The sequence below is a fragment of the Hordeum vulgare genome, chromosome 7H (assembly GCF_904849725.1).
Source record: "Hordeum vulgare subsp. vulgare chromosome 7H, MorexV3_pseudomolecules_assembly, whole genome shotgun sequence".
Lineage (NCBI taxonomy): Eukaryota > Viridiplantae > Streptophyta > Magnoliopsida > Poales > Poaceae > Hordeum > Hordeum vulgare.
In genome coordinates, this window is record NC_058524.1 from 306,405,379 (window position 1) to 306,423,518 (window position 18,140).

The window sequence follows — 18,140 nt, forward strand, 5'->3', positions numbered from 1 at the left end:
CTGCAGAGGGGCGATGAGTTAGCGAAGGAAATCCACGGTCACCATATCGATCGTGAGCCTAGCGGCCCTGAGGCGCAGGATCCTAGTGGTGGCGATTGAGAGCTTCCCGTCCGCTGGATCGAGGTCACTCCAGCCCTTGCCGCGCGGTATCGTGGCTGTCCGGGGCGCGCAAAAAGTCTGGGGATCATCCTCCACAAGCCAGCACCACCTCCCGCGCCACTCCTCCCACTTCTCGCGGTAGTTTCCATCTATGTAAGCCTCCTTGGTCCCTTGCCTGGGGATCCAAGCACGGAAACCGGAGATGGCATCTCCCCTTTGGATGCGGGGGTTGATGTAGTGGTGGAAGAGGGCGACGTTGGGGGCGATTCTGGCAAATTTCTCGCAAAGATGTGTGAACACGGCCATACAAGTGACCGCATTTGGCGTGAAATCTAAGAGTCGGAGGTTGTAGCAGTACATGACCTCTATGAAGAAGTCGGAGCAGGGAGGACAAAGGCCGCAGTAAAAATAATCCGTGAGGAAAGGGTAGTTGTTTGGCTCACCGCCAACAGAACTGGACGCACGCAGGTTGCAGGATGCGTCTTCGTCTTCCTCGCCCACATGACCAAGTACCGGGCCTTCCGGGTCCCCGCATCCAGCCCTGGTGGGAAGACGGTAAGCTTCTTCCGCAACTTCGCCAGATCCCCCTCCATGACGACGTCTTTCCCCTGCTTTGCTTCGGCACCATGGCAACAAGGGAGGAGGGGTGGAGACCCGAGGGGTGGAATATTGGAGGCGGTGGAAAGGTGGAGGAGCTCTGCTTCATGCTCAAAGGAGGAAGGCGACAATGGCTTCGAGATTAGACAAGAGCAAGGAGTAATGGGAAGTGCCCTTGCGGTTTCCCCTTTTATGTGGATGACGCAGGGCCGCCCATTGGAAAGCCCGAAACTTCCTCTACACGTGCACGGGCGTTTCGGCTACTCCGCCCGCATCCCCCACGTCGTGCATTTGACACGTGTCATGGGGAGGCAGGGGCGCGGTAACGGTAAAATCGCCGCCCGCGTATCTCGGCCACGACATCCCATGCACTCTTTGGACCTAGCCCAACGACGCCTCGCACTTGTGTATGGCCTAGGCCCCGGGGCTCCTGTCGGTGCACTAAAGATTGGGCCTTTAGTGACCCTTTACTTTTGCACGTGCAGTTGCAGCCACACCCACGGCAAGGCTTGCCGGGAGACTGTAGAATACCACCACAAAGACGCTCAAGTCAACGAGCTAGAAGACCGAAGACCGCAGGCAGAGCCCTCGACAAGATCCTTGCCTGGGGAGGCTATTGAAGCCCCGGCAAGATCCTTGTCGGGGGACTTAGCGAAGCACCAGTGCGACCCGCTCCCAGCAAGGTACTAGCTCACCTCTGCACCAACGCAGCGGCCAGCTGCCCCTCGCCACTTGATATGTGTCGATTCGCAAGACGCGTGTCGAGCGGTATCTGGGGAAAACAGTGCCGAGGGGACGCGTCCATGTTCCATGTCTGGAGCACCTGACGAAGCATTTAATGCATCTGCTTAGGCGCTAGAGACACTGTACTTAGCCATACGCCCCGTGAGTGCACTGTTTCACTGTGCACCCCGTGGAAGTCCTTTGCTGCCACTGTTGGAGACCCCTTTGACCTATAAAAGGAGGCCCGGGGCATGCACTTGGGAGACATTTAACGAGTTAATCACCCGGCACTTACGGAGGGAGTCATCCAACCCTTGAACACATCAAATACACGCACAAAACAGGAGTATGGTTTTACGCTTCTCAACGGCCCGAACCTGGGCAAATGTCCCCTTGTGCTGACCATTTGTTCTGCTCTTATTGCATCCCTCTCCCCCGCCGAACCACATGGGATCCTCTCGGTCCCATAGGCGTCGTTTCCCTGACACGGTGGCTCGGGAATTACATACGAAGCCAAGTGCAAAGGATACTTTGGAAATAAAGATGTACATGAGAGTCAGATTTCGATCCTTTGGAACTATGGGTCATGGGCCCACCTGTGAGTTAAGAGTAGGCAGAGCGGTGATATCTTGCACGGTCTTTGTAGAAACACATGTCAGAGGATAGCCTCCTGGTTATGTTGGCAACAACCTTGGTACTAAGGGCCAGGGACGAAGAGAACCATTTTCCTGCTCGTTGAAACAAGTTGGACCAATTGGCAAAGTTCTCATCCATCAACGGCTACCGAAATGTCATCCACAATAGTAACAAGGTCTTACTAACAAATACATACACCAAGGTTTTTTACCTAAGCAGGGAATTACCACTGCTTAGATAAGTTATATTACAAGAAAGGTTAAACATACCAATGGGAAGGAAAATTTGATTATCATATCAAACTGGCCAATGGAAAGGAAAATGTGTTCACACCCAAGTTGTAGAGTATACCTTTCCCACGGAGAATAGAGCATGGTATACATGATAGGTCATCAAGTACATAAGAAGTTAGATAAAATGACAAGGAGAATCATGATGTTTACCCATACAATATAGTTTGGATAATTGATCAAGAAAAATTTAGCATTGTGCTTCCAATGTTCGTGTTGAAATTTGAAGTACCACAATCGTGCTTCGGGGGAGAATCGACATGGACATCAGGTAAAGGTTGGAGTTTGGGTGCACAAAGGACCCATGAGGAACAACTTATAAAATAAGTCATACAATTTTCTTAGGGGAGACTGGCTAACCTTACTAAGGAAGATAATATAACAATAGGTCCTCCACCAGGTGTGCTAGACAAGACATCACCGTACGAGGTTACATAAAGATAAAAGTTATACTTATTGGAAAATGTTCCAACCATCATATCAACCTGAGATTTAGATCTGATTGGTGTCAGGATACCTCAGACTGAGGATGTGTGAGAAGAAAAGGGGGCAAAAATGATGAGAAGATGATGCAAAATTTTAGGGATATGAACTATGGAAGCAAGTCTGGATTCATGAGTTGGATTGCAGGACACATCAACACAATGTGAGTACATTCGTGCCCACATGGAATTCTTACAATGAAAAGCAACCGAGTTCGGGTTGGGAACCATCATCGAGGATATCAAGGTGCTTGTGTAAGTCTGGATTAGCTCTTATGAAGGAACTACTTTTCCTTGATCCAATTAGTCAGTAGCTTGGGGTGCTAAGAAAGCTATATGAAGTGAATATATCAAATCTTGAAAACATATAACACTTCGCACATGTGTGAATGATTTGGGATGATCCCACAAGAAGCAAACAAAACTTTCTCATATTCATGAAGCCAAGAATTCACGTGAACTTTGAGAAAACACTTCTTTTATCAAACATATTATTCATGAGCTAGGCACAAAGATAATGCTTTCAAAAGCTTCATCATGAAACGTGGAGAAGTTGAGGGTGTGGCCGATGGTCTCAGCGAAAATCCCTCAAGGTTTCGATAGGGATAAATTTCCAAAATTATAAGACAAGGAGATAACATTTGTGAGATCAAATGATATAATGACGTATAATTGAGGAAACCTCAACAATTAAACATTGATCGAAGGGTGCACTCGGAAATATGGACTGGGTAGCATGACCGATGTTAAAATGGTGAGTCAACAACCAACACACTAAGACTGAAACTATTAGTCATTAACTTCAAAGTGAAAGGGTTGCGAGAAGTATTGGAATCACACATCAAAGTTCACTTGTCGGTATTCGGGTTAGAAACAACATGGGGACTAAGAAATGAATGGTGATGGCAAGAGGTATCACTATATTAATAATTCTTAAGAGGTGGAACAATTCTCACAACATTCTTGACATGAAAGATGCTAATACTCCAAGGTAGAACACAACATAAGATGGATAGCAAGGTACTCAAGGGACAACACAAAACATAAACAAGTTTGTAATGGAGGGAAGGGAGTAAGGTTGTCGATGTTAACACATATCATCGAGGGGAAAGGATGGTACTTGTCATCATGAATTTGATTGATATCCTGGAAGAGCTTAGAATGCTCATCATGATCACGACACATTTGTTGAGAATTTTCATGAAGGTGTATCCGTTCCGCGAAGATATCAAACAAAGGAATGGTGAAGCGAAAGTTTGTCCGAACCACAGATAAAATTGCTAGCTCGGAATAAAAATTGCCTTTCAAGACAACCAACATGATGTTGAAAGCTATAGGTAAGCTTAACACACAGTTGGAATTGTGTTCGAGGGATGAAGGTCATAGATAGAATGGTCAAGCTTTATCATGACAATGATGATATAGCCAATCAACTAGGAATTCAATGATCGAGTACAAAATCGTAAGAAAAGAAGATTACTAAGAGTTGTTGAATTGCAATAAGTACTTGCTTTAGTTATCGGTGTCCTTGAGTGTCCAACAACACGGAACCCGGGAAAAATTGGAATCAGCAAAATATCATAATTGACAAGGAGCTCATAAGTTATAGCTCTATGATATTCTCGAGATACCAGGGATAATGCTCGGAGGTAGATTAGAATAGATGTTATACTAATGTACTGATATGTGGAAGGCAAGCACTTTAATAAGTAGAACAAAATGGTCAGAACCACGATTACAACGGACAAGACCACACATAACACATCAAATTATACAAAGGGAATTTTATTGTTCCGAGAAGCTTCTATGAAAAGACATACATCACGTCCATGGGCATGAATGCAAAGTTCAAGGTCGACTCCCACTTCATCAATGCATCACCTGCCATTTACTCTTCGCCTTTAATGAAGTTGTAACTTTGAAAGAATATCTCGCAAAACATGAGAAGATAAAGACTTGTGAAAAGTATCGGGTTTGCATGGATTAGGGATGGCATCGGTTCAACCCATGAGGGCATCTTAGGAACATACACCACAAACTTAAAGAGTAATTAACACATGCTTGAAGAGTATGGTTGACAAAAGCATATGATACAACTTATCAGAGGGAGAAGACACAATTTACCAATGGCATCATGTATTAGGGGAATAATATCACAAGAATTTTGAATGTGATGGGTGTTGTCGGATAATAACCCAACAATGGGTCTCGCGGTCCACAAAGGACCTGAAGTGAGTAGCGGTACCCAAACAGAGAAAGAAGGAACGCAAGGTATCAGATTATAGAACATAGGAGTAATATTGATACTTAAATACCAAAGGAATTATGATTCCCAGGTTGGTCTAGCAGAATCATATGCTCCGATCAAGTACAAGCAAGATGAATGCACTTAGATGGTCAATCAATGAACGCAAATTTGTCGAGAAGCAGCTCCTGTTTGGAAAGGCATCTTAGCCGGAAAAATAATTTAAGAGGATCAATTGATAATTTTGTGCATTCACAAACATGTAGAATCAATAAGATCAAATGACAAGCACAAAGGATTAAAATGGATGTTTCTAGACATACAGAATTAACCATAATGCAAGCGGGTGAGAAAGGTCGGGAGCAATAGGCTACCGAAGATTTTGGAAGATAAAATAGCTATTTGAAGGACTTGTGAAAACCATGACAACTGAGGATGAATGAATCTCTGGTAAGATAATTCAATGTACCTTATAAAAACAAGAGCACCTAGAAAAGAAAGTATGAGTGGCAATTGTATGTAGTTATCCATAGGGTCTGATGGAGGAAGGTGTAATGCCGCAAGAGTGTAACTTGCCATATTTGGAACCTTCTGTATGTGGGTCCATCTTGTCATTGCCATGAGAACTCAATGCATGTATTATTTCATGTGTCACCTTTGTCTTGCTTTCCTTTACATGCATGCATGCATGTCTTTGTGTTTGTGCCTTTGTGATCCATGTGTAGTAGTGGTATGTGATGTGGTGATGTGTGTTGATAGGTGTTGCTAAGTGATATGTTGTGGAGTAGTGCATTTGAAAGTAGGGAGCACTATGTTGGTTGCTTCTAGGTTTCAAAACTCTTCCTCTTTATATATCTCAAAGTCAATATTCACTTGTCCCATCCTTGATTCAAAGGTGCCCATGTTTTAGTATGTTTTGCGGTGATTGTGATGATATGAATTTAGTGTTTTGAAACTTTGTTTGAAAGGCGCAAATATTCACAAAACAGAGGATTAAATTCTGTTCTGTAAATATTTAGTTGCCCCAAATATTCCTTTTATATTTTATTCAAATAGGTCATAATTCCTTATGACCAGGGGTATTTTTGCTTTATTTTTAGCATCAATAGTTTAGCGTGTGTATTTATTTCTTTGTCCGTGTTGGTTTTAAATAAGAAACCCCAGTGGGTTTCTTTTATCTTGCATGTCTCCATCATGGTCTTACTTCTCCCTCCTGAGGCCCATATCTCTTTGTTCCCCAGCGAGAGCCCACCTAGTGTGTTCCTTCTTCCTTCTCCTGACGGCGTCGACCTGTGCCTGCTTTCCGTCACAGACTGCAGAGAGAGAGAGAGAGAGAGAGAGAGAGAGAGAGAGAGAGAGAGAGAGAGCGAGAGGGTTTGATGGCGCCGTCCCATTCGCGGCCCCCATATAGCCTCGGCGTGTGTGCCTAGTACCTAGGGTTCCGCGTTTTCCCCTCCTAGCACCGCCACCTCCCTCCATCTCCTTCTTCCTCCCCAGGTAAGCTGTGTGTTAATCGGGTAGGAGAGAGAGGACAGTAGCACGCCGCCGTCACCGTCCGCGCATCCATCGCCTCCGGCGCCGGCCATCATGTTAGGGAGCTCGCGGTAGGCCTCCGCGTTCCATTCCCGTCATCGGTGAGGCCAGTGAGCGACCACACCAACGGGCAGCTCCTCGTCTCCGGCGTGTTCCCGGCAGACTCCTTCCCCTACTTGGGTTCTGCAACAACGCGACTTCAATCTACTTCAGATCGGCCCTGGTTCTTCTTCAGGCCTCTTCCTCCGCCCGGGAACCCCTCTTCTTCTTCCCCTCGGTGAGGCTACTCTCTTCCTCCCTTCCCCCTCGTTAGATGCAGCGTAGGAGATCGTTGTCGTGCCTCTGTTCGAAGAGGAGAACTGCAGTGCCTGTGTCCATGTGTGTTCTTTGTGTGGGTGTGCTCGGTCTTGTGCAGAGTAGCAGAGCAGGGGCTACCCACGCTGCAGTAGTGGATATGTAGATGTTCCCGGTGGCGGAGCAGCAGTAGTAGAGGCGCTCTGGTGTACGTGCCGCCGTCGTCTGTGTGTGCAGATCAGAGCAGGGCGATTCTTGTTTAGTTTATCCTATTATATTCCTCTGATCCGTCGAGTCCTTGTTCGCAGCCCAGTGGTAGGATGTGTGTGTGTTGATCAGGTGGTCGCGGGATCGAAACCCCGCGGCACCAACCCCCCCGCCCCCTTTGTTGTGTTTTTTTTGCACAATAGCACAGTAGCGCAGGGGGATGGCTTACCTTGTATAACTCCCCTGATCTGACGAGCATATGTGCAGTAGCAGGTTGGATTGCTTGTGTGTGTGTGTCCAGGGGCACCTGGGTTCGAATCCCAGACCAGCCCCTTTATTTCTTTTTTAAATTCCTTTTTTGTTTTGCATTTGCTTGCTTGAACAGTTGTTGTGGTAGGCTTGGACTCATCTAGTATTTATTTTTAGCTCTCAATAGTAGGTGTGCCTAGTTATTTTTGCTAGTTTGTGTAGAATGCATGTGTAGAGATTTTTGTGCTAGTGTAGGTGGATCAAGGTACATGTATGTGAGTGTGTTTAGCATGTGTGTAGTGTAGTGATGATGTGTGTGTGGTACTTGTGCTCATGGGTGATGATCTTGAGCATAAGTTAGTGCAAGTGTGTGCAAGAGTGTGTGTGTGTGTGTGTGGGTCCCCCCCCCCACATACCTTGTGAGAGTTGTAGGTGATCTTGTGATGTATGTGTGTGTGTGTGGTTGTTTGTGAGTGTGTGTCATACACATGCCCAAGGCATGATGTGCCTTGATGAGCACATGAGCAAGCTAGTAGGTATGGATGTGTAGGAATGCATGTTATGAAGTGTATGTATGTGAGTGGTGATGCTTGAGGATGTGTGTGTGAATGGTGATGTGCTATGGCACACATACATGAGGCCTAAACCCTCAGGTCACCATTGGAGTGTTGATAGTGTGCATATGGATCTGTAGGTAATGATCTAGTGAGAAGCACATGTGATGATGCACTATTCACCTCTATGTGATTCCATGTAGATTTTCCTTTCAAGTTTGTGCCCATTTGTTCTATGCAAGTGCCTATGTATTATATATGTTTTTGGGGTAGAATCATCCCAAGAATCCATTGGTGGAATCAGTTTTGCCTTTGGAACACTTTCTGGGAATGTCATATTTCTGTTTTGTTCAATGTTTAGAGCTTGGTTCCATGTGATGTGAGGAACCCAAGAGGTTGATTCCTTGTTGTGGCATTAGAGGGTGACCCCCTCAATAGCATGTTGGTTTTCTTTCATGCTTAGTAGTTCATATGTGCAAGTTGTGCCTAGCCAAAGTAGGCATATGGCTGAGAATTCGAGTTTAGTGAAAAGTCTGAGAATCTGCTGATATTTTCTTCCCTTGTAGTTGTGCCTGTAGAAGTTTATGTGTTGGGAATCAGCCCTGGCTATCAACTAGAAAGTTGTAGATTTTGTTTTTATCTAGCTCTATGTCAATTTTCATTCCATTTGGATTCATGTAGATATTGTTTTGGGTGCTGTCAAAATGCTTCAGAGCATAAACAGATAGTGAGAATCTAAGATTTTCACTAAGTCCCTGAAAACTAATATTTTTTCCATGTTAGCAGGTGTAGAACTTTCTGTGTGAAACTCCTTTGTATTATCTTTTTGCTTGTGCTTGTAGAGCTTTTGTATAGCTTCTGCCACATATCTTATTTGGCACATTTGGGTGGCTGTAGGTGCTTTGCATGTAGCCCTCAAACTGCTATGTTGCTGTTTAGGACAGAATGTATAGTTTGGATGTTTTGATGCTTGTGAGTGCTTAGTTGATGGTGTGGTGATATTCCTTGCACCACCCCATCCATACTTGTTTGTTTTGTGATTTGGCAACCTGGGAATACCAGAAGTATGCCATTGGAGTGTGTTGTGTTGGATTTGTTCCGTAGGACTCCATTTCTTGTTTCGTTGTTTCCGGATGATCTGTAGCTCCGTTCGTAACGTTCTTTATATGTTTTTTGCATCGTTTTCGTGTGACGCATCTGTTCATGTCATCCTCATGCATGTCAAAATAGTTTAGTGTGCAGTTCTGTCCAGTAGCTTGTATTTTCTTCTCATGCATGTGCAAGTAGCTAGAATAGAGATGCATGTTCAATTTCATCTCATGCACCATTTGCTTGTTGCATCTTGTTGTGCTGTTGTTCATTGGATGCTATTTTTATGTTGGATAGCACCGGGATCGGAGAATGAGTATGTGGCTTTCGCTTCAGGACAAGCAAGGTCTAAGCTTGGGAGAGTACGTGCAGGACGGACAAAAGCAGTTCCAAGCTGAGGACATCACAGGCAAGATGATATGACGTTGATTCCATCTCTAGACTTGGTATGATAGATTCACGTTTATTTCGTCATATGCTCGCTGCCTACCACTGAAATAATTTCCTCCTGATATTGCCATGGAATCCCAAACACTTTCCCCTCCTAGCAAATATTGAATGGCTAAGTAGGCTTGCTCAGCTACTAAAGTTAGTATTGCTAGTTGCAGGTGCAATTGTCTCAAGTGATAACATGAGTTTGATATCATTATGTTAATTCTGTTATTTAATTAATGCACCTATATACTTGGTAAATAACAGAAGGCCTAGCCTTTTGCCAGGTGGTTTGTTCCGTTATTGCCGCCATAGTTTCCGGCTACCGGTGTTTGATTCCATAACTGATCGCTCCTAACACATTCGGGGTTATTATGGGGACCCCCGTGATAAATCGTGTAGTGTTAAGGCTTGTCCAACAGGACCCAACATTGGTGTTAATTTGCTAATCACTTAATAATAATCTGCATAGGGAATAGCTACCCCGAGGAATTAATCAACAACCCGGGCCAGTGCTCCTCATGAGTGTTGGTCCAACCTGGTGTGCCTGCGAGGCCACCACAAGGAAACTTGAGGTTTGGTTCTCGCAGCTAGTTCCATCCCTCGTGTCATGAGATTGAGATACGCGGCTCTTATCGGGGTCGTCGACACGACGGGAGGTCCTGCTAGTCTTGTCTTACCTTAGCGATATATCTTGCGTATAGGAATCCCGGTGGAGCTTTGCTTCTCCCAAGAGTTGAGGTTTTCCTCTAAGGAATCCGACAAGATCACGAGATTCGTGATAGAGGATTACTTTGCGGCCCATGACCGTTTGTGATGGACTAGTTGGAGCACCCCTGCAGGGTTTAATCTTTCGGAAAGCCATGCCCACGGTTATGTGGCAACTTGGAATATTTGTTAACATCCAGTTATAGATAACTTGAACCTAATCTAATAAAATTGCCCACTGTGTGCGTAACCGTGACTGTCCCCTTCGAAGACCTCTCTTCGATCGGGAACATAGTGGGGTTATGATTGACGTAAGTAGGTGATCAAGATCACTTAGTGATCAGCTAGTCATCGAACGCTAGTATAGACCACCATCAATACTTGTTCTACGTAAGTTAGCCACCATATATGCTTAGGATGCTGCAACCTAAACACTGAACCTTCCTTACCTAATAACTTGACTTGTTCTGGCATCGAGGTCATAGATTGCTGAGTCCCCGTGGCTCACAAATTACTTCAACACACCAACAGGTACAAGTATTCCCGACACAGGTGATCCCGATGGCACGTAGCTGCCTTGGCAGTACGATGAGGAGAACGACCGCATGCACGTGAACTATCCAGAAGACTGAGGCGTGGTCGTGATCGTGGTCAAGCATGCAGGGTAGCATAGCCTTTTCTCATATTATGTAGTCCGTAGTGGAACTACCTTGTTTGAATAAATGCGTGATGTAAACTCTGATATTATTTATGAGATGGCAGATGACTCCCTATTTGTCATTCTATTATTATGTATGTGCTATGTTATCGTGCTTGCGAAACGCTTAGATGCGCGTCTTTCCATTTTGGGGCCTTACGACCGCATCTTAGTCGTTACAATTCGAGTCTAGTAAAATGTTTTGAATCTTAGTTATATCGGAGAGTAGGATTCTTATTTCTCCTCTTCCTTGCTCTGGTGAGGTTCCCGTCTTAGAAAATCTTAATTCTACTCCTCTTCTTGCTCAAATTTTTTTAGGGATCACGCGGGTATTTTTGAAATCTATATGATTGCGATGTGACAGAGTTCTGTTTTGGTGCCTCCTGTCTGCCTTGACTTCTTCCATGGAGTTGAGCTCGAGAGGATTCTTGCGCACATCGCCATCATTCAGATTTCTGAGTATCTCAGAACGAAGGATGTTCGTAATTGCTTCAATACTAGTAGTGGCTAGATAACCCCGATGTCCCCAGTACTGGTGCAGATTGTTCGGGAGTACCTCCATACTTTGTATCGTTGTGATCACGATGGTCTGTTGTAGATGAAGGTCCGAGATTCTGGTTATGTGTTGACGGATGTGATACAGTGGACGGGTTAGTATAGGAGTTGTGTGAATATTAATCCTTGTATCCGTGTACCAGATTGCATGACCAGATATGTCGGGAATTGTTAGGTGGGATATCAAGTAGTGACTTATAGGACAATCTTCCTACAGATGCATGATGTGAGGTTGGGATTCGACATTGAGTGGGTATGTTTGTTCACGGTCGTCTTACAGCGGTTCTTGTTGTGTCTTAAAGAGTCCTTGTAGCTCGCTACGACTCGGGGATACTTCGTAAGTCCTGTGCACTACCTTGCACAGGATGGCTACTGTAAATTCAAGCCCGTGCGATTTTATCCATGAAGATATCGGATGAAATATCGATCATATGTTTGTTCCGAGCAGTTCTAGCTCATACTTGTTTGCAAGTGGTCTTAATCAGAATTTTGTTGACCGTCACTTTGAGGAAGCATTCTTACTATTTTGTTCGAGTGCAATTGCTATATTCTTGTTGGTATATTCCTTCCTTTTTGATTCAGCTATACCTTCAATTTATTCTTTGGGCTAATGTGTTGTCCGTCTTCAGGATGGCTCCACCAACTCGTCAGAATCCAGGTCGTGAGGATGTGCCGCCACCACCTCCTCCTCCGGAGAATCCTCCTCCGCCGCCTCCTCCTCCTACAGAGGCTTGGCAAGCGGTGATGGCTGCTACAAAGGCAAACACAAAGATGCTGATACAGTTGTTGCAAGAGAGGACTAATCAGCAGCAAGGCAATTTCTAGCATGGTGGCAATCAGTTTGCTAATCTGAGTCAGTTTCTGTCAAATCAGCCGAAGACTTTCACTTCCTGTGACCACCCGTTTCATGCTGAGGATTGGATCCGTGACATGAACAAGCACTTTGAATGCAACAATGTTCGTCCTGAGGATTTCGTCAAGTTTGCAATGTCCCAGCTAAAGGGGCAACCATCTATCTGGTGGAAACAGTTGAAGGATTCCAGGGGTGCTAGAGTGATCACTTGGGATGAGTTCTGCCGTGACTTCATATCCCACTACATTCCATCCAGCTTCATGGAGGAAATGCGTGAGAAGTTCAGGCGCTTGAAGCAAGGTGGTAACTCCGTGTACAAGTACAACGTCAAGTTCCACGAGCTAGCCCGATACGCCTTGTAGGATATCCCTGATCAGAAGAGCAAGATTTATCAGTTCAGAGGTGGCTTGAAAGAAGATTTGCAGTTAGCTCTCGCCTTGCACGATCCTGAGGAGTTCGATAAGTTCTACAACTTAGCTCTCAGGGCTGAGGTAGCTTTGCTCAGGGTGGAGAATTCTAAGAAGCGCTTCACAGATTCCAGCTTGTCTTCTACTCAGGTCTTACAGAAGCAACAGAATTATTGGGTGTCTCCTCCTCCTCCTCGGCACACACAGCAGTTCAAGCATTCTGGTGGCCGTGGTTCTTCCCACCTACCCAACCCAACTTTCCAGCAGAGATTCCAGCAGCAGAAACAAGGGCCTCCTCAGACATAGTACCGTCACCCAGCAGAAGTTACTTGTCAAAAGTGTGGGCACAAGGGTCACTATGCCAACAAGTGCACTTCTCAGCTCCGTTTTCCGCATCCTCCTCCACGCAAACCTCCAAGCAATGCTTGATGACCCACAAGTATAGGGTATCAATCGTAGTCCTTTCGATAAGTAAGAGTGTCGAACCCAACGAGGAGCAGAAGGATCTGACAAGTGGTTTTCAGCAAGGAAATATCTGCAAGCACTGAAATTGTCGGTAACAAGTGATTGTGTGGTGAGATGATCCGTAGCAAGCAACAAGTAACAAAAGAATCAACGGTGCAGCAAAGTGGCCCAATCCCTTTCGTAGCAAGGGAAAAGCCTGGACAAAGACTTATAGGAGGAAAACGCTCCCGAGGACACACAGGAATTTCTGTCATGCTAGTTTTCATCATATTCATATGATTCGCGTTCGTTACTTTGATAGTTTGATATGTGGGTGGACTGGCGCTTGGGTACTGCCCTTACTTGGACAAGCATCCCACTTATGATTAAACCCTCTCGCAAGCATCCGCAACTACGAAATAAGAATTAAGACAAAGTCTAACCATATCATTAAACTAGTGGATCCAAATCAGCCCCTTACGAAGCAACGCATAAACTAGGGTTTAAGCTTCTGTCACTCTAGCAACCCATCATCTACTTACTACTGCCCAATGCCTTCCTCTAGGCCCAAATAATGGCGAAGTGTTATGTAGTCGACGTTCACATAACACCACTAGAGGAAAAACTGTTGGAAATATGCCCTAGAGGCAATAATAAATTAGTTATTATTATATTTCTTAGTTCATGATAATCGTTTATTATCCATGCTATAATTGTATTGATTGGAAACACAATACTTGTGTGGATACATAGACAAAACACTGTCCCTAGTAAGCGTCTAGTTGACTAGCTCGTTGTTCAAAGATGGTCAAGGTTTCCTGGCCATAGGCAAGTGTTGTCACTTGATAACAGGATCACATCATTAGGAGAATCATGTGATGGACTAGACCCAAACTAATAGACGTAGCATGTTGATCGTGTCATTTTGTTGCTACTGTTTTCTGCGTGTCAAGTATTTGTTCCTATGACCATGAGATCATATAACTCACGAACACCGAAGGAATGCTTTGTGTGTATCAAACGTCGCAACGTAATTGGGTGACTATAAAGATGCTCTACAGGTATCTCCGAAGGTGTTCGTTGAGTTAGTATGGATCAAGACTGGGATTTGTCACTCCGTATGACGGGGAGGTATCTCGGGGCCCACTCGGTAATACAACATCACACACAAGCCTTGCAAGCAATGTAACTTAGTGTAAGTTGCGGGATCTTGTATTACGGAACGAGTAAAGAGACTTGCCGGTGAACGAGATTGAAATAGGTATGCGGATACTGACGATCGAATCTCGGGCAAGTAACATACCGAAGGACAAAGGGAATGACATACGGGATTACACGAATCCTTGGCACTGAGGTTCAAACGATAAGATCTTCGTAGAATATGTAGGATCCAATATGGGCATCCAGGTCCCGCTATTGGATATTGACCGAGGAGTCTCTCGGGTCATGTCTACATAGTTCTCGAACCCGCAGGGTCTGCACACTTAAGGTTCGACGTTGTTTTATGCGTATTTGAGTTATATGGTTGGTTACCGAATGTTGTTCGGAGTCCCGGATGAGATCACGGACGTCACGAGGGTTTCCGGAATGGTCCGGAAACGAAGATTGATATATAGGATGACCTCATTTGGTTACCGGAAGGTTTTCGTGCATTACCGGAAAAGTTTCGGGCTCATCGGTAGTGTACCGGGAGTGCCGGGAGGGGTGCCGGGGACCATCGGGAGGGGTGTCACGCCCCAAGGGGTCTCATGGGCTATGGGAAGAGATAAACCAGCCCCTAGTGGGCTGGAATAAGTTCCCACTAAGGCCCATAAGGTTTGAGAAGGAAAAAACACAAGGTGGAAAGAGTTTCCAAGTGGGAAGGTGGAATCCTACTCCAAGTAGGATTGGAGTAGGACTCCTCCACCTCCAATTTCGGCCAAACCTTTAGGTTTTGAGGCTGCCTCCTCCCCTCCCTCCCACCTATATATACGGAGGTTTTAGGGCTGATTTGAGACGCTTTTCTCACGGCTGCCCGACCACATACCTCCATAGTTTTTCCTCTAGATCGCGTTTCTGCGGAGCTCGGGCGGAGCCCTGTTGAGACAAGATCATCACCAACCTCCGGAGCGCCGTCACGCTGCCGGAGAACTCTTCTACCTCTCCGTCTCTCTTGCTGGATCAAGAAGGCCGAGATCATCGTCGAGCTGTACGTGTGCTGAACGCGGAGGTGCCGTCCGTTCGGTACTAGATCGTGGGACTGATCGCGGGATTGTTCGCGGGGCGGATCGAGGGACGTGAGGACGTTCCACTACATCAACCGCTTCACTAACGCTTCTGCTGTACGATCTACAAGGGTACGTAGATCACTCATCCCCTCTCGTAGATGGACATCACCATGATAGGTCTTCGTGCGCGTAGGAAATTTTTTGTTTCCCTTGTGACGTTCCCCAACAGTGGTATCAGAGCTAGGTTCATGCGTAGATGTCTTCTCGAGTAGAACACAAAAGTTTTTGTGGGCGGTGATGTGCGTTTTGCTGCCCTCCTTAGTCTTTTCTTGATTCCGCGGTATTGTTGGATTGAAGCGGCTTGGACCGACATTACTCGTACGCTTACGAGAGACTGGTTTCATCGTTACGAGTAACCCCCTTTGCTCAAAGATGACTGGCAAGTGACTGTTTATCCAACTTTAGTTGAATCGGATTTGACCGAGGAGGTCCTTGGATGAGTTTAAATAGCAACTCATATATCTCCGTTGTGGTGTTTGCGTAAGTAAGATGCGATCCTACTAGATACCCTCGGTCACCACGTAAAACATGCAACAACAAAATTAGAGGACGTCTAACTTGTTTTTGCAGGGTATGATTGTGATGTGATATGGCCAACGATGTGATGTGATATATTGGATGTATGAGATGATCATGTTGTAATAGAGATATCGACTTGCACGTCGATGGTACGGCAACCGGCAGGAGCCATAGGGTTGTCTTTATACTAACGTTTGTGCTTGCAGATGCGTTTACTATTTTGCTAGGATGTAGCTTTAGTAGTAATAGCATAAGTAGCACGACAACCCCGATGGCAACACGTTGATGGATGATCATGGTGTGGGGCCGGTGACAAGAAGATCGTGTCGGTGCTTTGGTGATGGAGATCAAGAAGCACGTGATGATGGCCATATCATGTCACTTATGAATTGCATGTGATGTTAATCCTTTTATGCACCTTATTTTGCTTAGAACGACGGTAACATTATGAGGTGATCTCTCACTAAAATTTCAAGACGAAATTGTGTTCTCCCCGACTGTGCACCGTTGCGACAGTTCTTCGTTTCGAGACACCACGTGATGATCGGGTGTGATAGACTCAACGTTCACATACAACGGGTGCGAAACAGTTGCACACGCAGAACACTCGGGTTAAGCTTGACGAGCCTAGCATGTGCAGACATGGCCTCGGAACACATGAGACCGAAAGGTCGAGCATGAATCGTATAGTTGATATGATTAGCATAGGGATGCTTACCACTGAAACTATTCTCGACTCACGTGATGATCGGACTTGAGATAGTGGATTTGGATCATGTACCACTCAAATGACTAGAGAGATGTACTTTTTGAGTGGGAGTTCTTAAGTAATATGATTAATTGAACTAATTGTCATGAACATAGTCTAATGGTCTTTGCGAATTACGATGTAGCTTGCGCTATAGCTCTACTGTTTTTTTATGTTCCTAGAGAAAATTTAGTTGAAAATTGATAGTAGCAAACTTTGCAGACTGAGTCTGTAAAACCGAGGATTGTCCTCGTTGCTGCGCAGAAGGCTTATGTCCTTAATGCACCACTCGGTGTGCTGCACCTCGAGCGTCGTCTGTGGATGCTGTGAACATCCGACATACACGTTTCTGATGACTACACGATAGTTCAGTGCAAAGTACTTAATGGCTTAGAAGCAAGGCACCGAAAACGTTTTAAACGTCACGGAACATAAGTGATGTTCTAAAGAGATGAAATTGTGATTTCATGCTTGTGCCCTTGTTAAGAGGTACGAGACCTCCAACAAAATTCTTTGACCACAAAGTAAAGGAGAAAAGCTCAATCGTTGAGCGTGTGCTCAGATTGTCTGAGTACGACAATCACTTGAATCAAGTGGGAGCTAATCTTCCAGATGCGATAGTGATGGTTCTCCAAAAGTCACTGCCACCAAGCTTTGAGAGCTTCGTGATGAACTATAACATATCAAGGATAGATACAATGATCTTTGAGAGATTCGCGACGTTTGACACTGCGAAAGTAGAAATCAAGAAGGAGCATCAATAGTTGATGGTTTGAAAAACCACTAAGTTTCAAGAAAGGCGAGGGCTAGAAGGGATACTTCGTGAAACGGCAAAACAGTTGCTGCACTAATGAAGAGACCCAAGATTAAACCCAAACCCGAGACTAAGTGCTTCTGTAATAAGGGGAACAGTCACTGAGGCGGAGCAACTCTAGATACTTGGTAGATAAGAAGGCTGGCAAAAGTCGAGAGAAGTATATTTGATATACATAATGTTGATGTGTACTTTACTAGTACTCCTAGTAGCACGAGGGTATTGGATACTGGTTCGGTTGCTAAGTGATTAGTAACGCGAAATGAAAGCTACGGCATAAACGGAGACTAGCTAAAGGCGAGGTGACGATACGTGTTGGAAGTGTTTCCAAGGTTGATATGATCAAACGTCGCACGCTCCCTCTACCATCGGGATTGGTGTTGAACCTAAATAATTGTTATTTGGTGCTTGCGTTAGGCATGAACATGATTGGATCGTGTTTATTGCAATAAGATTATTCATTCAAAGAGAATAATGGTTACTCTATTTGCTTGAATAATCACCTTCAATGGTTTATTGAATCTCGATTGTAGTGTTACACATTGGTGCCAAAAGATACGAGTTAAATGATGATAGTACCACTTACTTGTGGCACTGCCGCTTGAGTCATGTTAGTATGAATTGCATGAAGAGGCTCCATGCTGATGGATCTTTACTCACCTGATTTCGAATCACTAGTGACATGCAAATCATACCAC